The sequence below is a fragment of the Phyllostomus hastatus genome, unplaced genomic scaffold (genome assembly GCF_019186645.2).
Source record: "Phyllostomus hastatus isolate PE091 unplaced genomic scaffold, TTU_PhHast_1.1 phas_scaffold_501, whole genome shotgun sequence".
Taxonomy (NCBI): Eukaryota; Metazoa; Chordata; class Mammalia; order Chiroptera; family Phyllostomidae; genus Phyllostomus; species Phyllostomus hastatus.
In genome coordinates this window covers 71,430,528-71,452,126 of record NW_025334033.1, presented here as the reverse complement: position 1 = coordinate 71,452,126, position 21,599 = coordinate 71,430,528, and the positions used below count along the sequence as shown (strand labels likewise).

Sequence of the window (21,599 nt, the reverse complement as noted above, 5' to 3'; positions counted from 1 at the left end):
GAAAAAAATCAAAGCAAAATGTTTCCATCGGTCAGAGGAGTTTAAAGACACCCATTTCAGGCCCTTAAGGCTCCGGGCCACAGTCACAGGGACAATCAAGAGCAACAGAGGGAAGCGTCACCGGGAGGCACACGCCCCAGAGGAAGAGCTGCTCGAGGCCCCGGCCAGGTAGCTCGGCTGGTCGGAGCGCTGTCCCGACGCACCGAGGCTGCGGGTCTGCGGGTCGGGTCCGGCCGGGCGCACACAGGGTCAGCCGGTGAGGCGCGAGTAGGTGGAACGAGCGACCCGTACCTCCCCCGCCCCGCCCCACCCCGCCCCTCCTCTCTGGCGCGAGGAGCTCCAGGCTCGTCCTCGTTTCTCCCTGCCCAGGCCTGGCCAGCGTCACCGTGACTCCAGGAGCCCGGGTCTGTTTGATGGTAGAGTGGTCTTAGAAGCCAAAACGGGGCCCAGCTGTCCTCCCAAAACCCACAGCCCCAGGGTGACCGTGAGAAACACCGGACAAGGCCAAACTGGAGGACAGGCCACAGAACACTGACCCGCACTCCCCCAGACAGTCCAGAGCCCCAACAACGAGGGCGGCGGGAGACGCTGCCCCGGGGGAGGGGGCAGGAGGATAGCGGTGGCTCAGCGGTGTGGCGGGGCGCTGCACGGGTCCCTGAAGCGAACAGGCGTTCAGGGGGACACCGGCGAAACCCAAACAGAACGGGAGGCGTGGTCAACAACTCCGCGCCAGTGCCGGCACTCGGCCGTCACAAACAGGCCCCCGAGACACAGGGTGTCGCCTCGGGGACAGCAGAGCCGGCGTGCGGAGCCTGCTCACGACGCGCACACGAAGCCCGGGAGTGCACGCGTACCCCACAGGGACAGCACCGAGGGGCGTGGCTGCGACGCAGGCTGGAAACTGGCTCCCCACGCACGCGCCGTCTGCTGAGGACGAGCGAGCTGCGCCGCGGGCTCGCCCGCCCCTCTCCCCAGGGCAGGGGGAGGGCCCAGTGCGCTCCACCTGGCTCGGGCACCTCTGCCTCAGTGACCCCGCCGCACTGCACGGGCACGTGTGAGCGCGCACACGCCCTGAGCCGCTCCCAGGTCACCAGAGAGCGCGGCTGCCCTCGCCAGGCTGCCTGCGGCGCTGGGCCCACCCCACACAAGGCACAGGGGCCTTCTCCGAGACGAGACGGGGAGTCAGAGCGGCTCCACCGGACACACAGAGCAAAACTCAAGGCTGCCGGAACCGGGACACAAAGAATCGTGGCCCAGATGAGCAAACAGAACAGAACTCCGGGAAGAGAACGGAACAAACGGAGGCGAGCGCCTGCCGGTCGCAGAGTCCTGAGCACCGGTCGTCGGGACGCGCTCGGGGCGCTCACTGGGCACAGCAACCGCGCGAAGGAGGGGAGGGGAGGGGAGTCCCACCATGTGACGTGCAGAAACATCCACAGGGAACCGGCTGTCGAGGGGAAACGCCGGGACTCAAATCAAGGATTTGGAACATAAGGGAGAAACAAGAATTCAAAAAAGTGAGGAGAGGCTTAGGACCCTCCAGGACACCTGTAAACGCTCCAACATCCGAATCACAGAGGTACCAGGAGGAGAAGAGTAAGAGTAAGAAATTGACAACTTATTTGAAAACATAATAAAGAAGAACTTCCCCAATGTGGCAAAGGAAATAGACTTCCAGGAAGTCCAGGAAGCTCAGAGAGTCCCAAAGAAGTTGGACCCAAGGAGGAACACACCAAGGCACATCCTCATTACATTACCCAAGATTAAAGTGAAGGAGAGAATCCTAGAAGCAGCAAGAGAAAAGGGGACAGTTACCTACAAAGGAGTTCCCATAAGACTGTCAGCTGATTTCTCAAAAGAAACCTTGCAGGCAAGAAGGGGCTGGAAAGAAGTATTCCAAGTCATGAAAGGCAAGGACCTACATCCCAGATTGCTCTATCCAGCAAAGCTTTCATTTAGAATGGAAGGGCAGATAAAGTGCTTCTCAGATAAGGTCAAGTTAAAGGAGTTCATCATCCCCACGCTCTTATTATATGAAATGTTAAAGGGACTTATCTAAGAAAAGAAAAGAAAAAACAAGTACAGTAAAAGGACAGCGAGCTCACAATTATGAACAACCGCACCTAAAGCAAAATCAAAAGAAACTAAGCAAACAACTAGAACAGGAACAGAACCACAGAAATGGAGATCACATGGAAGGTTAGCAACAGGGGAGTGGGAGGAGGAGAGAGGGGGTAAAGGTACAGAGAATAAGTAGCATAGATGGCAGGTAGAAAATAGACAGGGGGAGGGCAAGAATAGTATGGGGAATGCAGAAGCTAAAGAACTTATGACACATGGACATGAACTAAAGTGGGGGAATGTGGGTGGGAGAGGGTGTACAGGGTGGAGGGGAGTGAAGGGGGGGAAATGGGACAACTGTAATAGCATAATCAATAAAATATATTTTAAAAAAAGAAAGAAAGAAAGAAGACTCCGCAATTCCAGCCTCCATTCTGAATCCGTTTCCACCAGAAACTGCAGGATCGAGTAAAAGCCAGGTTTTGGCCCCCGCCCCCCCTACAATCCCCTGCGGATGGCGGCGCAGAGCCAGGGGACAGAGGTCGCCAGCCCTGGGCCCCACTGCACAGCCCTGCCCGGGAGAGCCCGCATGGCTCTGAAGTCAGCCCCTCTGGGTCTGCAGGCCCCCTGCCTCCACGGTGCCTGCCCAGGCCACCTGCGCGGGGGTGTGCACACGCCCCAGGAAGTCCCCGGCCACCCGCGGCTGGGCGGGGCCCCGAGGTCCTCGCGTTTCCGAGGCCACGGGCCGCTCTCCAGGTGCAGGTTTGAGGCAGGAGAGACCACAGGGAAGGGCGTGCGCACAAACACGCACCCACACGCCTCTCCCGAACACAGGGCGGGACGCGCCCGGCAACGCGGCGCACTGAGAGGACGCACGCAGGGCGCCGCGACGGAGTCTGACGCAGAGAATACAGGTCGGGGCGCCGCTCGCTCCGCGGCGGGAGGAGCGCTTTTACTCCCGCACGGAAAGCGTCGGCAGAGCACCACAGGCCACCCGGGACCGCGCTCCCGTGGGAGGGTGGTGACCCCGGCACTGACCGCAGAAGGGCGAGGGCAGGAGCCGCGTCCAACCGCCCGCGCTCTCACCGCAGAGGGCAGGGGAGGAGGCGCACCCTCGCTCACACGTTCGCATCTCTCCGGGTCACGAGTTCTCCCGAGAGGACACGTTTGAATTATCCAAAAACAGGAACAGAAAGGGCAGCAGAAAACAGAAACCACGAAGGAAAAAGATCGCTAACCCGAACCTCATCAACACTGGAAACGACGGGGTGAGGGAGGGGCCGCGGGGACAGGGGTGGCGTCAGGAGCCTCCGCGCCCACCCTCCGCGCAGACCCGCACGCCTGAACCTGGCATCTTCTTACCGACCAAATTCAGTAAAACACAAAACAGAAAGGAAAAGAAAGAAAGGAGATGATGGGACCAGCTTTGATTAATGAATAAGCCCTCCAATTTCCTTTTAAAAATTTAAAAGGCACAGTCTAAAGACAGTTAAGCCACAGACCGGGAAAAAATATTTATTTGCAACTTACGTCTCTGGCAAAAGACCAGTACCAAACACATAAAGGAGTCCTACTACACGCAACGACAGAAGGACAGAGCACCCAGTGTGTGGACGCGCCCAACACTCTGCACAGATGCTCTGCCGCCGCTGGTCCCCGGAGGGTGCGCAGGCGCCGGAGGCGGCGGTGGCCAGGGGAGCCTTGCAGCCCTGGGGGGGGGGGGGTACGCACAATCGGAGAAGGGAGGGGACCGGAGCGCCTGGACACACGCTCACGCCACTGGGAGCGTAAAAGTGCACGACCACCAGGCAACAGTGCAGGTTCTCACAGGCTGGCCTTGCGCTGGCCCGACGAGAGACCCCACTGCTGGGAACGTGGCCCCACGCAGCCCAGACGAGAATGGCGCCCCCGCCCCCCGGAAGCGCCCCTGGAGAAGGGCGGCCGCACCAGGGCAGCCCCCAGGGCAGACCCGCTCCAGGACGAGAAGGGACCCACGCACGGCTCCGGCGGCGACCTGCAGTGCTGTGCGCACGAGCACAGCTGGGGCAGACTCACTCCCGGTCTCCCTCGCAGCAGCTCCGGCCGGGGCAGGAGGGCCCCGCGGCCCAGAGACCAGGACGGTGCTGCCTGAGGGAGGTGAGGACGCCTGGCCAGGGGCAGGAGGCGGCGTTCTGGGCTGCTCTGACAGGCCTTCCTCAGCGCTGGACGGACGGACGGCCCTGCCTGTGGCTCCGCGGGTTAGAGCGGCGTCCCCATCGGCCAGGGGTGCGGGTTCGACCCCCCAGTCAGGGCACACACAGGAACCCACTGAGGAACGCGTAAATAAGTGGAGCAAGGAGTCAGTGTTTCTCTCCTCCTTCCTCTCTAAAAATCAGTAAGTAAAATGTGTTAAAAAAACGAATGAACAGTGCACTTAAAATCTTGCTACTTCACTGTGTGCAAACTGCATCTCCAGTTTTCCGAAGCAGACTTCCCCAACGTTCCACGCCGCGTGTGCGCAGAAGCTGTCACTCCAGCCCTACCCGACAGGTGGTGGCGAGTGCTCTCATTTGGAGAGCACGGGAGCTGAGTTGTGACCGGCAGAGGGAGAGGCCCCTCCAAGGTCCCTGCCCCTGGTTCGCCCTCACCTTCTCCCAGGGATTCGGAAAACACCACTCTCAGAGCGGCAGCCCAGGGGTTCTGCAGGTGTGATGACGGTCCCAGATCAGCGACCTTCAGGGCAGGGACCTTCAGGGCAGGGGCCACTGGGCCAGGCCTGGTCACGTGAGCCCTACACGTGACCAGGCCTGTCACGCCCGAGAGGGCGCCTGGGGTGCTCCACGGAGGCCAGCAACCCCAGGGGTCAGGGCAGGACCCACGTCACCTGGGCTTTGCCACTGTGGGGCTGAGACCAGGGCGTCCTGGTGGGAGCAGCTGGAGGGCTGAGCGCAGCCACAGCGTCCTGGTCCCTGAGCGCAAGGCGGCTGCGAGCTCGGACCTGCCAGCAGACGGACCCGAGTCTGCCCCGGCCTCACGCCCCACCCGGCACCGCTGGTCTAAGCCCCTTGCCCCTCTACCCCAAACTCTCCTCCACAGCGGGGTGCAGGCGGCTGCAGCACCGACTCCGTCGGGTCCACTGCCAGCCTCGCGGCCACGGGTTTCGGCGGCCCAGCGAGCTCCGGAGGCTGGGGCACCCACTCCCACACCGCGCAGTCAGCCGGGGACAGACCCAGCACTGAGCGAGGCGACTGCACATTCCAGGACAAAGACACAGCCTGCACTTCACACGTGCGTGTGACTCCGCTTTAAACGCGTGCCCACTGACACGCTCCCGTCGGCTTTCCTCCTTCAGCACACGCAGAAGCACAGGTCCGAACTGCTCCCGCCCGCCTCCAAAAGCTGGTTACATACAACGCAGTTCGTCTTCCGCTGGACAGCCCACCGGCCAGGAGGCCGCAGGGCGCAGCGACGCGCAGGTGCCTCCAGGGGAGCTCCGACGGCCCCCAGGGACCGGCGAGAAGCCAGATCCAACAGGCTCGCTCTCCAGCTCTCCCCTGGCCTCTCGGCCAGTTTGACACTGACCTGCCCTTCCCTCTGCCCAAGGCCCACCCCCGCCCTTCAGGGCCACTGCAGTCTCCGGAGCCCGCGGCTGGCTTTCGGCAGGAGGTCTCTCAGATCTTTCCCTCTAGCCTGACTCTGTCTCGGGCTCCAGCCCTGAGTCTCCAAGTGCTCCGCACCTGGCCGCCCGCAAACACCTTGGACGTAGCCCCCCAGAGTCAGTCAGGCTCCAAGTCTCCTCCCTCCTCACCAGCCAGCGCGGCACCCAAGGTGGCGCGGCCGAGGGAGACACTCCAGGATGTCCTGCCACAAACCGGCAGGAAGTGCCCCCCTGCCGGGCCGACAGGGGGTACAGCAGGTGCACCCCGCCCTCACGGGGATGAGGGAGGGCAGTGGAGGGACAGCAGCAACTAAGGAAGAAAACACTTAAGTAGACCGCACGGCAGAGTCATGGGAGGCGACGGCTGGGAAGCAGGAGCGGAAGTGAAGACACTCGTATCCAGGGAGAGGCGCCTCCGAGAGGGCGCGGAGGAGGCGGGGGAGGGCAGCGGGGGCAGGGCGCTCACGGGCGGGGGCCAGCGCCGGAGCAGAGGGGTGGCGGTCCGCGGATGGCAGCCAGCCGCAGTGCACGCCCGCAGCCGCCAGCGCTGCCCGCCCCTCTCTGCCCGCAGCCCCGCCCCCACCCAGTCTACTCCGCCCAAGCCAAGGCCACCCTGACCCAGGGGCTTCGGGCTCCCTCCCACCCGCACTGCCCTAACTCAGAGGCTCTCCGTCCGCACCGGGGATTAGTGGCTTCCTAACCAGTCTTAGCTCAAAGCACCTGCCGCACGACCTGAAACTCCTTCTAAAATGTCACCTCACTCCCTGCATCCTCCAAGCCTCCTTCCTGCACAGGGGACAACAGCAACCCCCCCCCGGGCACCTTGCTCAAGCCAGTCCTGATCTCGTCTGACACCCTGCCCACCCGACACTCCCCTCGCTGCAGCCCCTGAGGCCTTCGGTCCTCCAGCACCCCCCTCCCCCGTTGGGAGTCACCTCCTCAGGGCCCCAGGCAGGCATCACCCCAACCCACCGGGGCTCCCTGCTTCCCGTCCCCCTCCTGACCGGACCGGGGCTGCTGCAGGACAGCCAGGGGCTTTTATCTCTGCATCACCAACGGCCACCAGCACATCACCTGCCATCCAGCTGGCTCTCCGTAGACATGTATTAAGACCCATTTCCACAATCTTGGTATGGGAGTCGCGTCTATTTTATGCCCCAAATTCGACACTTAAAACTTCCCTGTACTTTGGGGGGGGGGGCATCTGTAATAGTGTCAATAAAAGTGAAGTGGGGGAAAAAAACCTCCCTGAACTTCTGTTTAGGTATTGCTGATGCCTTTGCTACACAAAGTTCTGGTTTCTTATCACATTCCACTTGTTCTCGGGTTCTACGAATCCTACGTTTCATTCAACTTCTGACGTTTCTATCTCTCGGGGGTCTTTTCACACGACTCTTGAAAGACAGTCTGCAGGCCTACATGGAAAGCTCACGTTCGCTTTCCTACGTCCAGCACCGCGAACGCGCTTCAGCACGGGTGGCTGGTTTAAGGCCCGCCCTGCGCCTCCGGGCGAGCGGCGTCTGCTCCCTCCGCCCCGCTGCGGACCAACCCTGCCCGGCGTCCCCCGCGCACCTCCCCGCGCTCCCCACGCCATGCCCAGGGTCCTCAGAGGCCGCGGCCCCGCGGGTGAGGGAGCCGCCCCGCGAGGTCTGCGCCCTGCGCCCTCCGGCCCGCGGCAGCGCCGGCCCCGCTGCTCCAGGACGTGGCGCCTTGGAGGGCGAGGAGAAACCGGCCCTTGGGACGCCGACCCTCCGGCCCAGAATGTCTGCCGCTTACTGCCGCCGGCGTCTCCCAGACGCTCCGCGCACGGAACAATGAACAGCCTCTCCCGCTCCCGCTCCCGCTCCCGGCGGGCGCCAGTCCCCGGAAGAGGTCACCCCGGACCTCTAATAAGATTATGAGACCGGAGGAGGTCGTTACCCTGTGGTTTGAGCTAAAGGTTCTGATCAATGGCTTAGTCTGGCTGCACACGACGTCAGCCTCGGGGAAAAAACACGGGGGCCAAAGAGCCTCCCCACGGAACAACGGAAACGATCAGAACCCACGGGCCTTGACCCAGCACTTCGAAGGGCGCGTCTCAGGTCCCCCGTGGTCCTCGCACTTTAAAAAAACAAACAAACGTCGGTCTGCAAGTTCCCCTCGACAAACGCTCAAAGCGTCAGGTAGGAACGTGCTGTGTAACCGGTAAGACAGCAGTAAGCGACAGTGCACGATTTCTGACACAAAAACCTCCGGATTTCCAAACCGCAAGTTACGAAAACCCACCCGACCCACCGGGCACTGATTTCCCCTTTGTAACGCTTTATTTCCACCATCTCAAAGGAGGGGGCGCACCCCGTCCGACCGCCCCGCACGCCGGGGCGGCTGCGGCGGGCGCCCCGACTCCAGTGCGGCCACTACAGGGGTGCGGCGCGCTCCGGCGGCCCCTCCTCGGGCGGGACCCTGCGCGCTGCCCGCCGCCCGGCCGCGCGTCGCCCGCGAGCGTGACAGGGGCGAGCCCAGGGCGGCGCCGCGGGGAGGAGGGCGGCGGCCGGAAGGAAACGGAGGAATCGGACAAAGCGAAGCGTCCGGGAGCGCCTCCCGGCGCCGCCCGCCCCGCGCGCCGCGTTCCCGGGGGCGGCCGCCTCCCCCGGCGCGGCTCCCAGGGCCGCAGCTGTTCCCGGAACGGCCGCCCCCGCCCGCAGCGGGACTGCGCTGGGGAAGCCGGGCCGGGAGGAGAACGTGAGGGCGGGGATGCGGGACCCGGGCGGGGATGCGGGGACGAGGCAACACGAACCTGGAGGGGACGTGGGTGCGGCGGCGGCCGCGGACGGGAAGGGCGGGGAACGGACGCGGGTGCGGCTGGGGCCGGCGCACTCACCGTGCTGCTCCCGCGGGCCGCGCGCTGGCGCTGTCAGCTCCGGAGGCCGCGGGCGCGTGCGCGTCGCGGGACAGCACGGGACCCGCCGCCTCGGCCGCCTCGGGCGCAGCGCCGCTATCACGAGCGAGGAGCGCCGGCGCGACCGCCCCGCAGCATCCTCGGCCGCCCGCGCGCGCTGTCCCCGCGGCTCCCTCACGGCCGCCGCCCCAAGACCCGCCGGCTCCAGCCCCGCCGCGGAAAATGGCGTCCCGGCGCCCCTCCCCCCGGCTCGGCCCCGCCCCACAATGCCGCGCGCCGCGTGACGTCACCGGCCCCGCCGCCGGGGTGGGCGGAGGGGGCGTGGCCACCTGGCTTTCAGGCCGGGGTGAGGTCCGCCGCGCGCGGGTCCCGGATTGCCGCAGTCGTGTGTCCCCTTGAGTCCCCCCAGAACCGCCGGGGGGCTTCCACCGCACGCAGAGGAAGGGTCCTGAGGGGCTAGGCTATCCCGGGGCCCCTCTCCCGTCTCTGCAGGCTGGCGGGCCCGGGCGAGCCGCGGTGCCACCCCGTGCTGCCCACCGCGGCAGCTGTCGCCCCTACACACCCCTGGCCGCAGGGCCGCGACCCCCAGCCCGGGGAAGGGCGGCGCTTCCGGGCTGGGGAGCCCTGGGCCTCATCCTGCGGCGCCGCCGGCTCCGCGGGCTGACTCAGCAGCCAGCCAGGAACCCGCGCGTGGATTCAGCCCGCAGGGCGCGGCTTTCTTTGTCTGCCACCACGTTGGTACCACCCCCCCCGCAGCTGCCTGCACGTGTCCCAAGAACAGGGCCCCGGGGCACTGCTGACCGCACGGGCTCGTTCGCTGGTCCCCCAGCCCCACTTGCTTTTCAACGGGCCGCCCTCTGCAAATGTCACCCACACCTGCGGCCGTGTCACCCTGCCCTTGCGCGGACACCTGGAAACGGGCGCTGCTGCGCGGTTTCCACAGGGAGGTCCAGTGACTTGGCTTTCATTTAAAAAATGCAAAGGTCTGCTGAAAAGGGGATCTCTGCGGTGACACAGCAGTTGTTACGGGGCCGCGGGAGGGGCAGTGACTCAGTCGAACAACCCCCCAGTGACTCAGCCAGCCTGCAGTCTGGCCTCACCCGGTCCTCAGGAGCACCTCCGGGCCGGGGCGGGCTGGCGGCTGCAACCAAGGTGCTTGGCAGAAGGGAGGGGCAGGCTGCCCGAGCCTTTCTCGCCTGTCACTCTGGGCTCGGGAGCTGTCCCCCCCCCCCCAGAAACCTGAGATGCTTATGCCCTCTTCCGATGGATGGCCCAACATCTGAGCTTCTTAGCGTTGCTTTAGCCCATCTGCTCTCCATCCACACGGCTGTCACTCTGCTTGGGCCTTCGTATCTCCTTTTGTTCTCTCAACCAATGTGTACCGAGTGGCAGTGGTCCTCATGGTAACAGTGAAGGTACGCTGGTCAGCGGGATAGTAAGACCCCTGCGCTCCCGGTGCCATGTGGAGAATGCGGGTGAGATGATACGACAGGCGGAGCCAGGTGGGCAGGGGCGAACTATGAGGCGGGCACGTCAGCAGAGCCCTAAAAGATGGGAAGCAGCCCCCTGAGCAAAGCCAGCGGCGAGCGCTCCGGGCAAGAGTCCCCAGGCCCTGGCTCGTGCGGCTCAGTGGGTTGGGCGTTGCCCCCCAGAGCGAAGGGCCACAAGTCTGATTCCCCATCAGGGCACATGCCCGGGGTGCGGGTTTGGTCCCAGGTCAGGACACGTAGGAGAGGCAGCCAATCACTGTTTCTCTCACACATGGATGCTTCTCTCCCTCTTTCTCCCTCCCTTCCCCGCTCTCTAAAAATAAATACTATTTTTTAACCCCTAAGGCAGGAATGGGTCTGGAGTCCTGGGGAAAGAGAAAAGGCAGTTCACCCACCGCATCCACGACCCTCCAGAACCTGGAAAGGCTGCAGTGTACCCGTCACTCGGGCAACGGGCCTGAGCCATCCTCGCCCGGGGCGCGCCCTGAGCCCAGCAGGCGCCCATGCTGGCTGAGCTGCCCTGCCCGCCCTCGGTCCCTTCCAGCCCCCCTGATCCGCACCGCGGCTCTGAGAGAGGCCCGCCTTCCCTGAGAGAGGCCCGCCTTCCCGGGACAGGTGCTGCCGCCGGGATCGCGCTGGGGGCGGGGTCTGCTTGCTGCTTCCTGGAGGTGGTCGCCCTGCCCCCAAGCAGACACTGCGTGGGGGGGGGGCGGGGGGGGCGATAATGCCTCCCTGTGCGGAAACCTTGGCTGGGCCGCTCCGGGCGGCAAACCCGTTATCGGTCCCACGGGAGCCTGCAGGACTGGGGACCCAGGCAGCAAACAATGGCCGGCACATCCCATCCCGTGGGCTCCAGGCTCCCCTGTGGCCGACAGCCTGCTGGGTCAGCTGGGGGCCTGTCCCCGCAGCGCCCGATGGGGCAGCTCGGAGCCGTTGCCCGGGGCCTGCTCTGCACCCAACCCCTGCAGCCGGCCTAGGGGTTGCTCCAACGGACCCAGGGGCGGGGCAGTGGGCTTCCTTCCCGCTCCCTGGGGAATGCCCCTCTGCTCCGCTCCGGAGAAGGTCCGGGCGGGAGCGGCCCCTCCTTCTCCCTGCCTGCCTGTGTCTCCGTCCTCCTGCTTTCCCCAAACGGGGACAGATGCTCCACCTACTCTGTCCCCTTCCCTCCGCCACCCTGTCACTCCCTGGGTCCAGGGCAGCGGGCAGCCTGCCGGTCTGGAGGCTGGGCTGGGCAGGCTCCGAGCGGCCCAAGGCTCAGATGAAGCTGAAACAGAGGACAAAGCAGCGGCGAGGTCCCTGCTCCAGGCAGAGCGAAAGCGTCTGCTCGCGGCCTCCTGCAGCTGGCCGCCGGGCGCTGGAGAGGAGCCCAGCGCAGCCTCCCGCTCTCGTGTCCTTCCCCGTGTTTACCAAGCGTCCCCGCTGAGCGGTGCCGGGCCAGGCAACAGGGGAGCGAGGTGCCGCGCCCTCGCCGACCCGCAGCCTGTGCAGCGGGGCCCGGGGCCTGGGGTCAGGTGCCCGGGGAAAAGCTCTCGGTCCCCTAGGGATTGGGATCGGGGGACTCTGTGAAAGAGGGACATTCACACGGCAGGTCTGCAGGACCCGGGGATGGAGGTGCGGGGGAGGAGCGGCAGGAAACAGCAGCACAGGGCTGGACACGAACAAGCCACAGCAGCATCGGTCTCCAGTGCAGAATGGAGTCAGTCCTCTTACTGCCGGTGTCCCTGGGTGTGTCCGGGGCGGCTCTGCAGGAGGGAGACCGAATGCTGGGATTTCCCTTGCAGCTGAGGGTCTGTGTGCAGTGGGCGCCCTGCCCCCCAGTCCAGGAGTGCCTGAGCGGGGAGGGGGAAGGAAGACAGAGGAGGGAGAGAGGGGGAAAGCCAGGTGGTAGCCGACATGCTCACCCCTCCCAGACCCACTTCCACCCGCAGCCTGGGCACCGCCCCTGCCCCCAAGCTGGGCACCACTGGGCCTGCGTGAAGCTTGCAGAGTAGCTGCTGGGCCTGCTGCGCCTGACGCCCCAGTGAAATCGGGACCAGGTCAGGGCTACTGCAGGCCCCGCCCTGTCTGCTCCCCGGTCTCAGCTCTGGAAACTGTGGTTATCTGGGCCCAGGGTGTCTCCCCTTGAGAGAGCTCCACCAGCCGCGCCCCCAGACAGAGGGGGAGAGGCAGAGCTTCGGCTCCCACAGGGCGGGGAGGGTAAGGGAGTGGAAGCCCCCAGGGGAAGCCCCCTGGCTCCCTGGAAACAGAGGCCTGGTCCTGCTGGGTGAGGGGTCCCCCGCATTCCTGAGCAGCCCCTTGCTTGCGGCACCGGCCCCTCTGATTCCTGAGCACAGGTGCAGGGGGGGCCAGTCCCAGGCCTGAGCCTCAGGAAGGCCTGGGAGCCTTGTCTGTGCTTTGGGGACCCGAGCTGCCATGTAAGGACGGCTCCTTGCTGCCGGCGTCCCCTGGGGCTGCCAGGCGGTAGGGGGGCCACGTGGGACGACCTGGCCCAGCTCACAGAGGCAGCCGTGAGGCCCGAAGCTCAAGTGCAGGCAGCGAGGGCACAGGGGTCTCTGCCGTGGAAGAAAGAGGGTCAGGTCCCTTCGAGGAATCGTGTGATATTGAAGAGAAAGTGCCAGGCTTCCCCTAATCTGTGCACGGAGACCGACCCGTGTCCGGCGGTCTGTCATCTGAACAGGCGGGCCGGGCTGGGAGGGGGTCCCTGCTGGAAGGGTGTCGGTGTGGTCTGTGACACTGTGACAGAGACACAGGAAGGGCCTGGGGGCCTGCGACCAGGGACCCGTCACAGGAGGCTGACAGTCTGCACTGGGACTTGCCCCTTGACACTTTATCATTGAAGTTTTCAAACACACAGGAAAGTGTACAGCGGACACCCAGGCCCCCACGCCTGCTCGATCCCTTTACTCGTGGATCCATCTTTCTCCTCTTCTGTCGGGTGCCTTTCAGAGTGAGTTGCGAACATCAGTACACATCACCCCCAAACACTCAGCATGCATGTCACTGACAGAGTCGAGTGTTAGTTCGTCTTTAGAAAAAAACTCACACAACATGAAACGCACACACCTTTTCTTCTTAGGTCTGTTGTATTGATCATGCTGTTACGGTTGCCCCAGCTTCTCCCCCTTCCCCCCTCCGCCTGGTGCCCCCCACTCCCCCAGGTCGCCCGGCCCTCGGCTCCTGTCCATGGGTCCATCTCCCACACTGCATGTTGCACCCCCCTGTCTGTTCTGTACCTACCGATTTGAACTTGATCCCTGCACCTTGTCCCCCTCCTTCCTCCTCCCCCCGCCGATAACCCTCCATGTGATCTCCATTTCTGTGATTCTGTTCCTGTTCTAGCTGTTTGCTTGGTTTGTGTGTTTTTGTTTTCAGATTCAGTTGTTGGCAGTTGTGAATTTGTTGACATTTTACTGTTCATGGTTTTGATCTTTTTCTTAAATAAGTCCCTTGAATATTTCATACAATAATGGCTTGGTGGTGATGAACTCCTTTCGTTTTTTTCTTGTCTGGGAAGCACTTTATCTGCCCTTCCATTCTAAATGACAGCTTTGCTGGCTAGAGCAGTCTTGGCTGTAGGTCCCTGCTTTTCATGACTTGGAATACTTCTTTCCAGCCCTTTCTTGTCTGCAAGGTCTCTTTTGAAACATCAGCTGACAGTCTGATGGGAACTCCCTGTAGGTAACTAACTTCTCTTTTCATGCTGCTCTTTAAGATTCTATCTTTATCCTTATTTTATTTTTTATTTTTATTTTTTAAGGTATAAAGTAACTTTATTTTTTTAGATTTTATTTATTTATTTTTAGAGAGGAAAGGGAGGGAGAAAGAGAGAGAGAGAGAGAAAGAGAGAGAAACATCAATGTGCAGTTGCTGGGGGTCATGGCCTGCAACCCAGGCATGTAGCCTGACTGGGAATCGAACCTGCGATGCTTTGGTTCACAGCCTGAGCTCAATCCACTGAGCTACGCCAGCCAGGGCTTGATTCTGTCTTTATCTTTAACCTTTGGAATTTTAATCATGACGTGTCTTGGAGTGGGCCTCTTTGCATCCATCATAATTGGGATTCCCTGTGCTTCCTGGACTTGTGTGTCTATTTCCTTCACCAAATTATGGAAATTTTCTTGCACTATTTTCTCAAATAGATTTTCAATTTCTTGCTCTTTCTCTTCTCCTTCTGGTATCCCTTTGATGGGAATGCTAGACCTCTGAAAGTTGTCCCACAGACTGCTTATACTATGCTCATTTTTTTGGATTATTTTTTCTTCTTGTTCTGATTGGTTATTATTTGCTTCCTTATATTCCAAATTGTTGATTGGATTCTTGGCTTTATCCACTGCACTGTTGTTTTCCTGTAAATTGTTCTTTATTTCAGTTAGTGATTCCTTGGTTTCTAAAGAATTCTTCTCTTTAACGATTTTATTCATTTATTTTAGAGAAAGGGGAAAGGAGGGAGAAAGAGGGAGAGAAACATCAGTGTGAGGCTGCCTCTCATGCGCCCCCTACTGGGGACCTGGCCCACAACCCAGGCCTGTGCCCTGATTGGGAATCAGACCCACAACTCTTTGATTCACAGGCCAGCATTCAATCCACTGAGCCACACTAGCCAGGGCTGAATGCTTGGCTTCTGCCTGGATCTCTTTTATGCTGCTAAGGTCCTCACTAAGTTCCTTGAGCGTCCTTATGACCAGTGTTTTGAACTCTGCATCTGACAGACTGCTTATCTTTATTTCATTTAACTCTTGTTCTGGAGTTTTGATCTGTCCTTTCATTTGGGCCATGTACCTTTGTCTCCTCTTTTAGGAGTGCCCCCACCCACCCTGGGTTTGTTTCTGTGTGTTAGGTAGAGTGGCTTTGACTCCGTGTCTTGGTGATGTGGCCTAATGTGGTCGGTGTCCTGTAGGGTCCAGTGGCACAGCCTCCCCTGTCACCCAAGCTGGCTACTGGAGGTGCACCCTCCATGTGGGCTGCATACCCCTTCCTCTTGTAGTTGAGCCTTGATTGCTGTTGGCACATCAATGGGAGAAACCTACCCAGGCCACTCAGCTGCAAGGACTGGCCGTGACCACTGACCACCAACCTCTGCACTCCATGGAGGATCAGCTGTGCAGGGGCAGGGTGGTGGTGCTCCCAAGTGGTTTGTTGCTCTCCACTGGGTGCACTGGACCTGGGGCTTCCTGGGTGGTGCAGGCCAAGGTCAGTCCCCACTTGTGTTTTGCCTGGAGCCACTCTGCCTGAGCTATAAAGCAATCTGAGATGGCTGCTACTTGTGCTGAGCTTGGAGATTCCCAAGTGAGCCAAGCTGTAAATCTAGGCTGGCTGCTGCTAGTGCCGGGCCTGGGGCTCACTGAGGCCAGCTGCTGCTTGTTTGAGAGAATGTAGGCTGTTGTGAAGCAAGAGCCAAGACCAGCCACTCACGTGGAAAAGCAGCTTGGATGTGCCTGTAAACTGGGTAGGGTAGAGTCTGAGAACCTCCAAGGTGGGTCAAGCAGCGTTAGCCAGGTTGATGGGAGTCTCGGATATGGTACCCGCTTGCAGGCTCTGTGAGGGGAGGGTTTATTACAGTGGCCTCTGCTTGCCTGGATGTCAGACACTTCAGTGCCTCTCTGTCTACCACTGGGGCCTTTCAAGTTGCTCCCTGGTGCTGGAGCTCGGAGGGAGTGAGTCTGAGTAGGTGAGTCCATGTGTGATTTCTTTAAGGGGAACTGCTTGGGGCTCCAGCAGTTTCTTCCACCGACTCAGTCCGGAGACGCAGAGTGGGCTGGTCCCTCACCCACTCGGAAGGACCATCTCAGCAGTGAGGAGTCCGAGTCCCAGACCGGGCCCCGCACCCCAGGGTTCCAGGCTGGGAAAGTAACCCCCCACAACCTCTGGCTGTAAAAACCAGCGGGGGTGGTGGGGGTGGAGGAACCTGCCGGGTTTTCGCCACTTAAAGCACCCGTAGGAACTCAGAGCGCACGCAAACTCCAGGGCAGCAGCTGCAGGGGCGTCAATTGCATACAGGAAGTGGGCGTTCCCTATGTGGCCGGCCCCGCCCACCAACAGAGCCTCCAACAGGTGAAGAGGGTTGCCCCGCCCTATACAATTTATAGTTGCCTTTGCTACATTTAAGAAAAAGATCAAAACCACGGACAAGAAAATGGCAAAAATAGTTATCAACAATTGAATCTGAAAAACAAACGAAGCAAACAAGAAGAACAGAGACAGAATGATGGGTACAGAGAGCGTTTTGATGGTTGTCAGATGGGAGGAGGGTGTGGGGGAGCGGGTGAACAGGTGAGGGGGTTAAGAAGTACTGACAGGTGCTCACAGGACAGCCGTGGGGGGTGAAGTGCAGTATAGGAATGGAGTGGCCAAAGGACTTGACCCATGGACATGAACAATGGTGGTGGCACTGCCTGAGGGAGCGGGGGTGCTGGGTGGAGGGGGGCAAAGGGGGAGAATCAGGACAACTGTTACAGCATAATCAACAAAACATAATAAAAAAAAATAAAAGCCGCCCTGGCTGGTGTAGCTCAGTGGATTGAGTGCGGGCTGCGAACCAAAGCATCGCAGTCAGGGCACATGCCTAGGTTGCAGGCCACGGCCCCCAGCAACCACACATTGATGTTTCTCTCTCTCTCTTTCTCCCTCCCTTCCCTCTCTAAAAATAAATAAATAAAAATCTTTTAAAAATATATTAAAATAAATAAATAAATAAAAGCCAGTGAAAACATGGAAAAAATAAAAATTAAAAAACACTCCAGCCTCTGTGACTGACAGCCATGCAGAACGCAGCACCCCGAAGCCGAGGCGTCCGGGGCGCCCCCCGTCACCCCCCCACCCAAGGGTGCAGATGTGTCCGAGGACCCAGACACGGGCACTTCAGACCAACAGACGGGCTGTTTCCCAGTTTCTGTACAAAACTAGCCACACGGGTGCCGGGTCCGCCAGGATCGGCACAGGCCTCCCCGGCCCTGGGCCACACCCACCTGGAGCCAGGTGCCCGCGCGTGCAGCTCAGGGCCCTGCGCTGCACCCAGCACCCCTACTCTCTCTCCCCGTAAGACCAGACTCTTCTCACACCTGTCCTGGGTCCCCGGGGCCCAGACCCCACCTGAGCTCCCGCAGTAGCTCCCGCCCCTCCCTCCTGCCCATGGACCTTGCTCAGGTTCCTGCATAGGGTGGCTCTCAATCAAGGGGGGCTAACAGGAAGGAAGGAAGGAGGGAAGGAAGGAAGGAAGGAAGGAAGGAAGGAGGGAGGGAAGGAAGGAAGGAAGGAAGGAAGGAAGGAAGGAAGGAAGGAAGGAGCCAGTCACGGGGGGGCAGTCCACATCCGCCCAGGGGCTGGGTGTTGCTGGTCCGGACGGGATCCTGGTCTCCGTCTGCTCCGGCCAGCTCTCCACCCTGCTCCCTTGTGCAGCACCGGGGGTGTGGGGCCGGGGAGCCGCCTCCACGCCAGTGCTGGTCTGGCTCCCCGAGGAGGCTTGTCAACGCCCCCGGCCCTGCGTCCCCGCCCACTTCTCTCCGGGACCTGCAGACACACCTGCCACGGAGGCAGTGCCATTGGGGACCGTGGTCACGCCAGCTTTTCTCTCTTGGCCGCTGTCTTGGTCCCTGTGTGACTGGCTGGACCCACAGCCAGGTTTGGGCTGCTTCTCCCCCCCCCCCCGCCAGAGCTGCCTCTGGGTGTGGCCCCGCCTGGACCACACAGCTCCGGAACCGCCCCCAAGAAAGGGCACCTGTGGGTGGGAGGCAGGCCGAGGCGGCCTTGGAGGGTCCCCCAGGAGCAGCAGACGCCCAGCCGCTGGGACAGCCGCCGGGCCACTGTGCAGGGGGGAACCGGCAGAGCGGCCACCTGCCCGCAGGAAGGGCTTGGGCCGTGCCAGTGTCCGGTCCCCTGACCGAGCGCCCCACTGCGCCAGGCCCGGCTCAGCTCCGCAGGACACGATGGAGGAGGAGGCAGGCCTGACTGAGGAGAGGGACACGAGGCCACGTCACCGCCAAGGGCTGGAAGCGGAAAAAGCCAGCCTTCCGGACTCCGCAGGTCAGCGCACCTCGACCAGGCTGGGCCGGTCTGCCTGTGCCGAGTGCACCCTTGGCCCTCACCCAGCTCCACCACCTGCCACCCCGTCTGCAGACACCCGGCGACCACAGGCCACCCTCGTCCCTCGCGTTGGCACAAAGCACCTCCCACCTGGTTCCCAGGCCCTGCCCATTTCACAGATGGGGGGGGGGGGGAAGCGAGGCTGTGAGAGTGGAACTGAGGGCCGGGCCTCGCTCAGACGCAGCCACCGGGCTGCACCCCAGCGCCCGCCTCGCCGCAGTAGGTCCACCTGAAGCTTCCCCGGTTCTCGGCTCCGGAGGGCAGATCCGAGAACAGGCTTTCAGCGGGGTTTCTGGAAGGCCGCCCACATCGACCCGCACTGGAGGCCGCTGACCCGTCAGACGTAAATCTCGCCCTCTCCCAGGATGGCCGCCTGCCCCTTCTCTCCCCGCAGAGCGCCCCTGTGGCCCGGGGACACACCGGGGGCTCGCCTGCAGACACTCGCTCCCACGCTCCCACTGTCCCGGGGCCCAGCAGCCGGGGAGCCAAGCTGCGCACGGGCTGGCCCCCCAGGGGCTCGGAGAGCCCGTGCCCCCGCCCCCCCCGGGCCTCCAGCGGCTCCGTGACTTCCTGGGCCTGAAGACGCGGGAGGGCCCCGCCCCGACGAGCCCCTCCTCCCCTCTGAGTGCGTCTGTGCCCACCCTCACCCCAGGCGACCTCCCCCGGCATCCCGAACGTGATCGCCGCCGCCAAGTCCCGGTTCCCGAACGAGGTCACCACCCCCGGTCACCACCCCCGGTTCGAGGGGTTAGGGTGTGGACACGCCTTTCGTGAGCCGGTGCGGCCGGTCCCTCCCGAGAACCAGCCGGTCCACCTGCCGCAGGGAGCAGACGGCAGGTGCCCTGCGTCCGGGGCAAAGGAAGCACTGAAGCCGCACACACACAGACGCACACACACAGACGCGCACACACAGACGCGCACACACACACAGAGACGCACCTCGGCTCCGCCCCTGAGGCCTGTGAACTGGGAGGGAGGCGGCATGAGACCACCCGGGCTTGGCCAGGCGGATGCCGCAGGGTCCCCCAGACATGGGCCCGTCGAGGCCCCACCTGCCGCTGCCCCCCTGAGCCTGGCCGGCCCTGTTCCGGGCTCTCTGTGCGGGGCCGCACTCGCCCACGCCCGCCTCCGCCCCGACTCTGCAGACCCCTGGGGCCGGTGCCCACAGCAGCAGTGCCACCCGAGGTGACTACCGTGAGCCACCACGGCCCCGAGACCGTCCAGCAGCCACAGGGACGGGGGGAAGAAGGTGGTCAGCACACAGTCGGTGTTCCGACGGCCAGCTGGTCTCCGGGCGGGCGCTGGGGAGCAGGGGCAGGAGGGGGCCCAGGGGAGCGTTCTGGACACCCGTCTACCTCGCCCCTCCCTCCCCGGAAACCCCGCCGGTACTTTTCCACCCGGGGCCGACTCGGGGCGAGGAGAACAGTCTCTAATGCAAGTCCCCGGGGAGGAGTCACTGACGCGGCTGGACATGGCCCGAAGCTTCGGGAACATCGATCGATCCCTCTCCCGGGAGCCCAGTGAGGCCAGCGGCCTCTGTGAGCTGGGGCCCTGGCCAGCACGGCCACCCCCATCAGGGGGGCACAGGCCCTGGGGCGGGGGGGGGGACGACCCTGGAGGGCCGGCGTCTGTCTGTCGGTTCGCTGCCCAGAGCAGGGCCGGGCGGCAGCAGGCGCCCAGGAGCGCGAGCACCTGCTCAGTGAGCGCAGGAGCGAGGGCCAAGCAGCAAGCAGCCCCCTCCTCGGGCTGCGGGCCGCAGCCTCGTCCGTCATCCATCCATCGGCAGGGGCCTTCGAGGCTCAGGGGGCTCTGGGGCGAGCGCTGAGGCTGGGACTCGGGGCCTGGTGGGCCACAGCGCGGAGGGACCGGGCGTGTCCCGCTGCGGGAGGCGAGCCGGCCACGAAGGCACAGGCGCCCCGGGGTCCCACTTACCTGAGGCCCGGGGAGCAGACAGGTTCAGACACAGAGGTGGACAGACGGGGGTGGGGGTGGGGGGAGGGCAGCAAGTATCTGTGTGTGACAGGGACCGAAGCTCCGCCTGGGAAGACGGGGACAGCCCGGAGAGGACGGTGGGGACGGCTGCAGGGCAGCGCTGACGTGCCTCACGCCACCACCGAGCTGCGCGTTCCGAAATGCCGGGCTTAATGCACGTCTGCCCTCTCCCTCCCTCCCTCTCTCTCTCTCTCTCACAGCCCATCTCCCGTCCCTGCGGCCTCTGGGCCTCGCAGTGTCTCTGAGGTGGGGCTTGCCCCCGCGAGGAAGCAGGTCGCCCTGCACCAGGGGTCAGGCCCCCTCGCGGGGGTGCCTCCCAGCCAGGTGTGGCGGCGGGCGAGCTGTCCCCCAGCACCCACGCCCCCTGCTCCCTTTGCAATGGATGGGTCCCTGCGGGTGACCCGGGGCCCCCCTGCGACACCCACACTCAGGCACAGGTGTGCTCCCCGGGGAGGTGGGGGGCACGGCCACTCAGGGCTCCTGCAAGCACCACCCTTTCTGTGGGCTGGGAGGGACGTGCCCGGGGCCCTGGGCCACTCAACAGCCAGCAGACAGCGGAGTCCCTGAGATGGTGCCGGCCCCTGGAGAGCCTGGCCAGCCCCTCTAGGGCCCGGGCCCTGCCCACAGTGAGTTGCTGGCTGCAGGTACCGGCCCAGGGCTGCGGCATGGGAGGCCAGCGGGCAGCTGTGGGGGACAGCGCCCGGGAGGGGCCCACACGGTCATCAGGGTCTCCCCTCAAAACAGCCCGGGCTTCGAGGGCCGGCTGTCCACCTCACGAGGCTCTCTCCTTCCTTTGTGATGCCGGCAAGGAACCGCTTCTGTGAACTGGCGTGTGCCGGACGATGCTGCCACAGGCCCAGAACAAGGGGCTCCTGCTGTCGGAGGTGAGAACACGGGCCACGGTAAGGGGTCCACGTCGTGGCGGCCCGTGCCCAGGGGGCAGGCGCCCGGGGCCCGCGGTGCAGACGGGCCCTCACAGGTTTTCACTCCCCCCACACGGCCGGCCGGTGGGGGGAGCAGGGGCCGCACGGGGGCCCTGCTCCGACTGCCGACGGGCTGGCTCCCACCGCCTTTCCCGGAGGAGGCCTCGACGCCCAGGACCCAGCCCGGGGTGAGACCGTCAGTCACTGCGGTCAGTCCAGCGTCCGTGCGGAGCCTGTGCCTGGCACGCCACGCGCCCCTGCCAGGGCTCGGCCAGGAGTGTGTCCCCGCGACCCCGCACGCTGAGACGTGGGCAGAGGGCCGGCCCAGTGCCACGCGGTGTTCGTGGTGCAGCAAAACTCGGGGCGACCTGCCCCCGTGCTGAGCCAGCCCCAGGTCCCCGGGTCCCCGCCGCCCTGCGGGTGGCCACACCCAGACCCTCCTCTTCCGAGTGGACAGGAGCAGCTAAAAACCAATGGCCGCAAACCGCAGCCTGCACACGGAGGAGAGGAGAGACTGGGTCCACCTTAGTTTCTCGTTC

The 21,599-nt window shown here is 63.2% G+C and overlaps 1 protein-coding gene across 13 annotated transcripts in view; it reads right to left on the bottom strand.

Annotated features, from left to right (window-relative positions):
- KLC1 (kinesin light chain 1) overlaps positions 1-8,827 on the bottom strand; it is a 35,191-nt gene extending 26,364 nt beyond the window's left edge. For 12 of the 13 annotated variants that reach the window (XR_006783838.1, XM_045823697.1, XM_045823701.1 and 9 more), the window contains exon 1: positions 8,559-8,827. The gene's annotated coding sequence lies outside the window, so the exon portion shown is untranslated. Of the gene's footprint in view, positions 1-8,474 lie in introns of all 13 variants that reach the window. The other variant, XM_045823699.1, reaches the window with a different exon arrangement.
- Between the last annotated feature and the right edge of the window lie 12,772 nt (positions 8,828-21,599).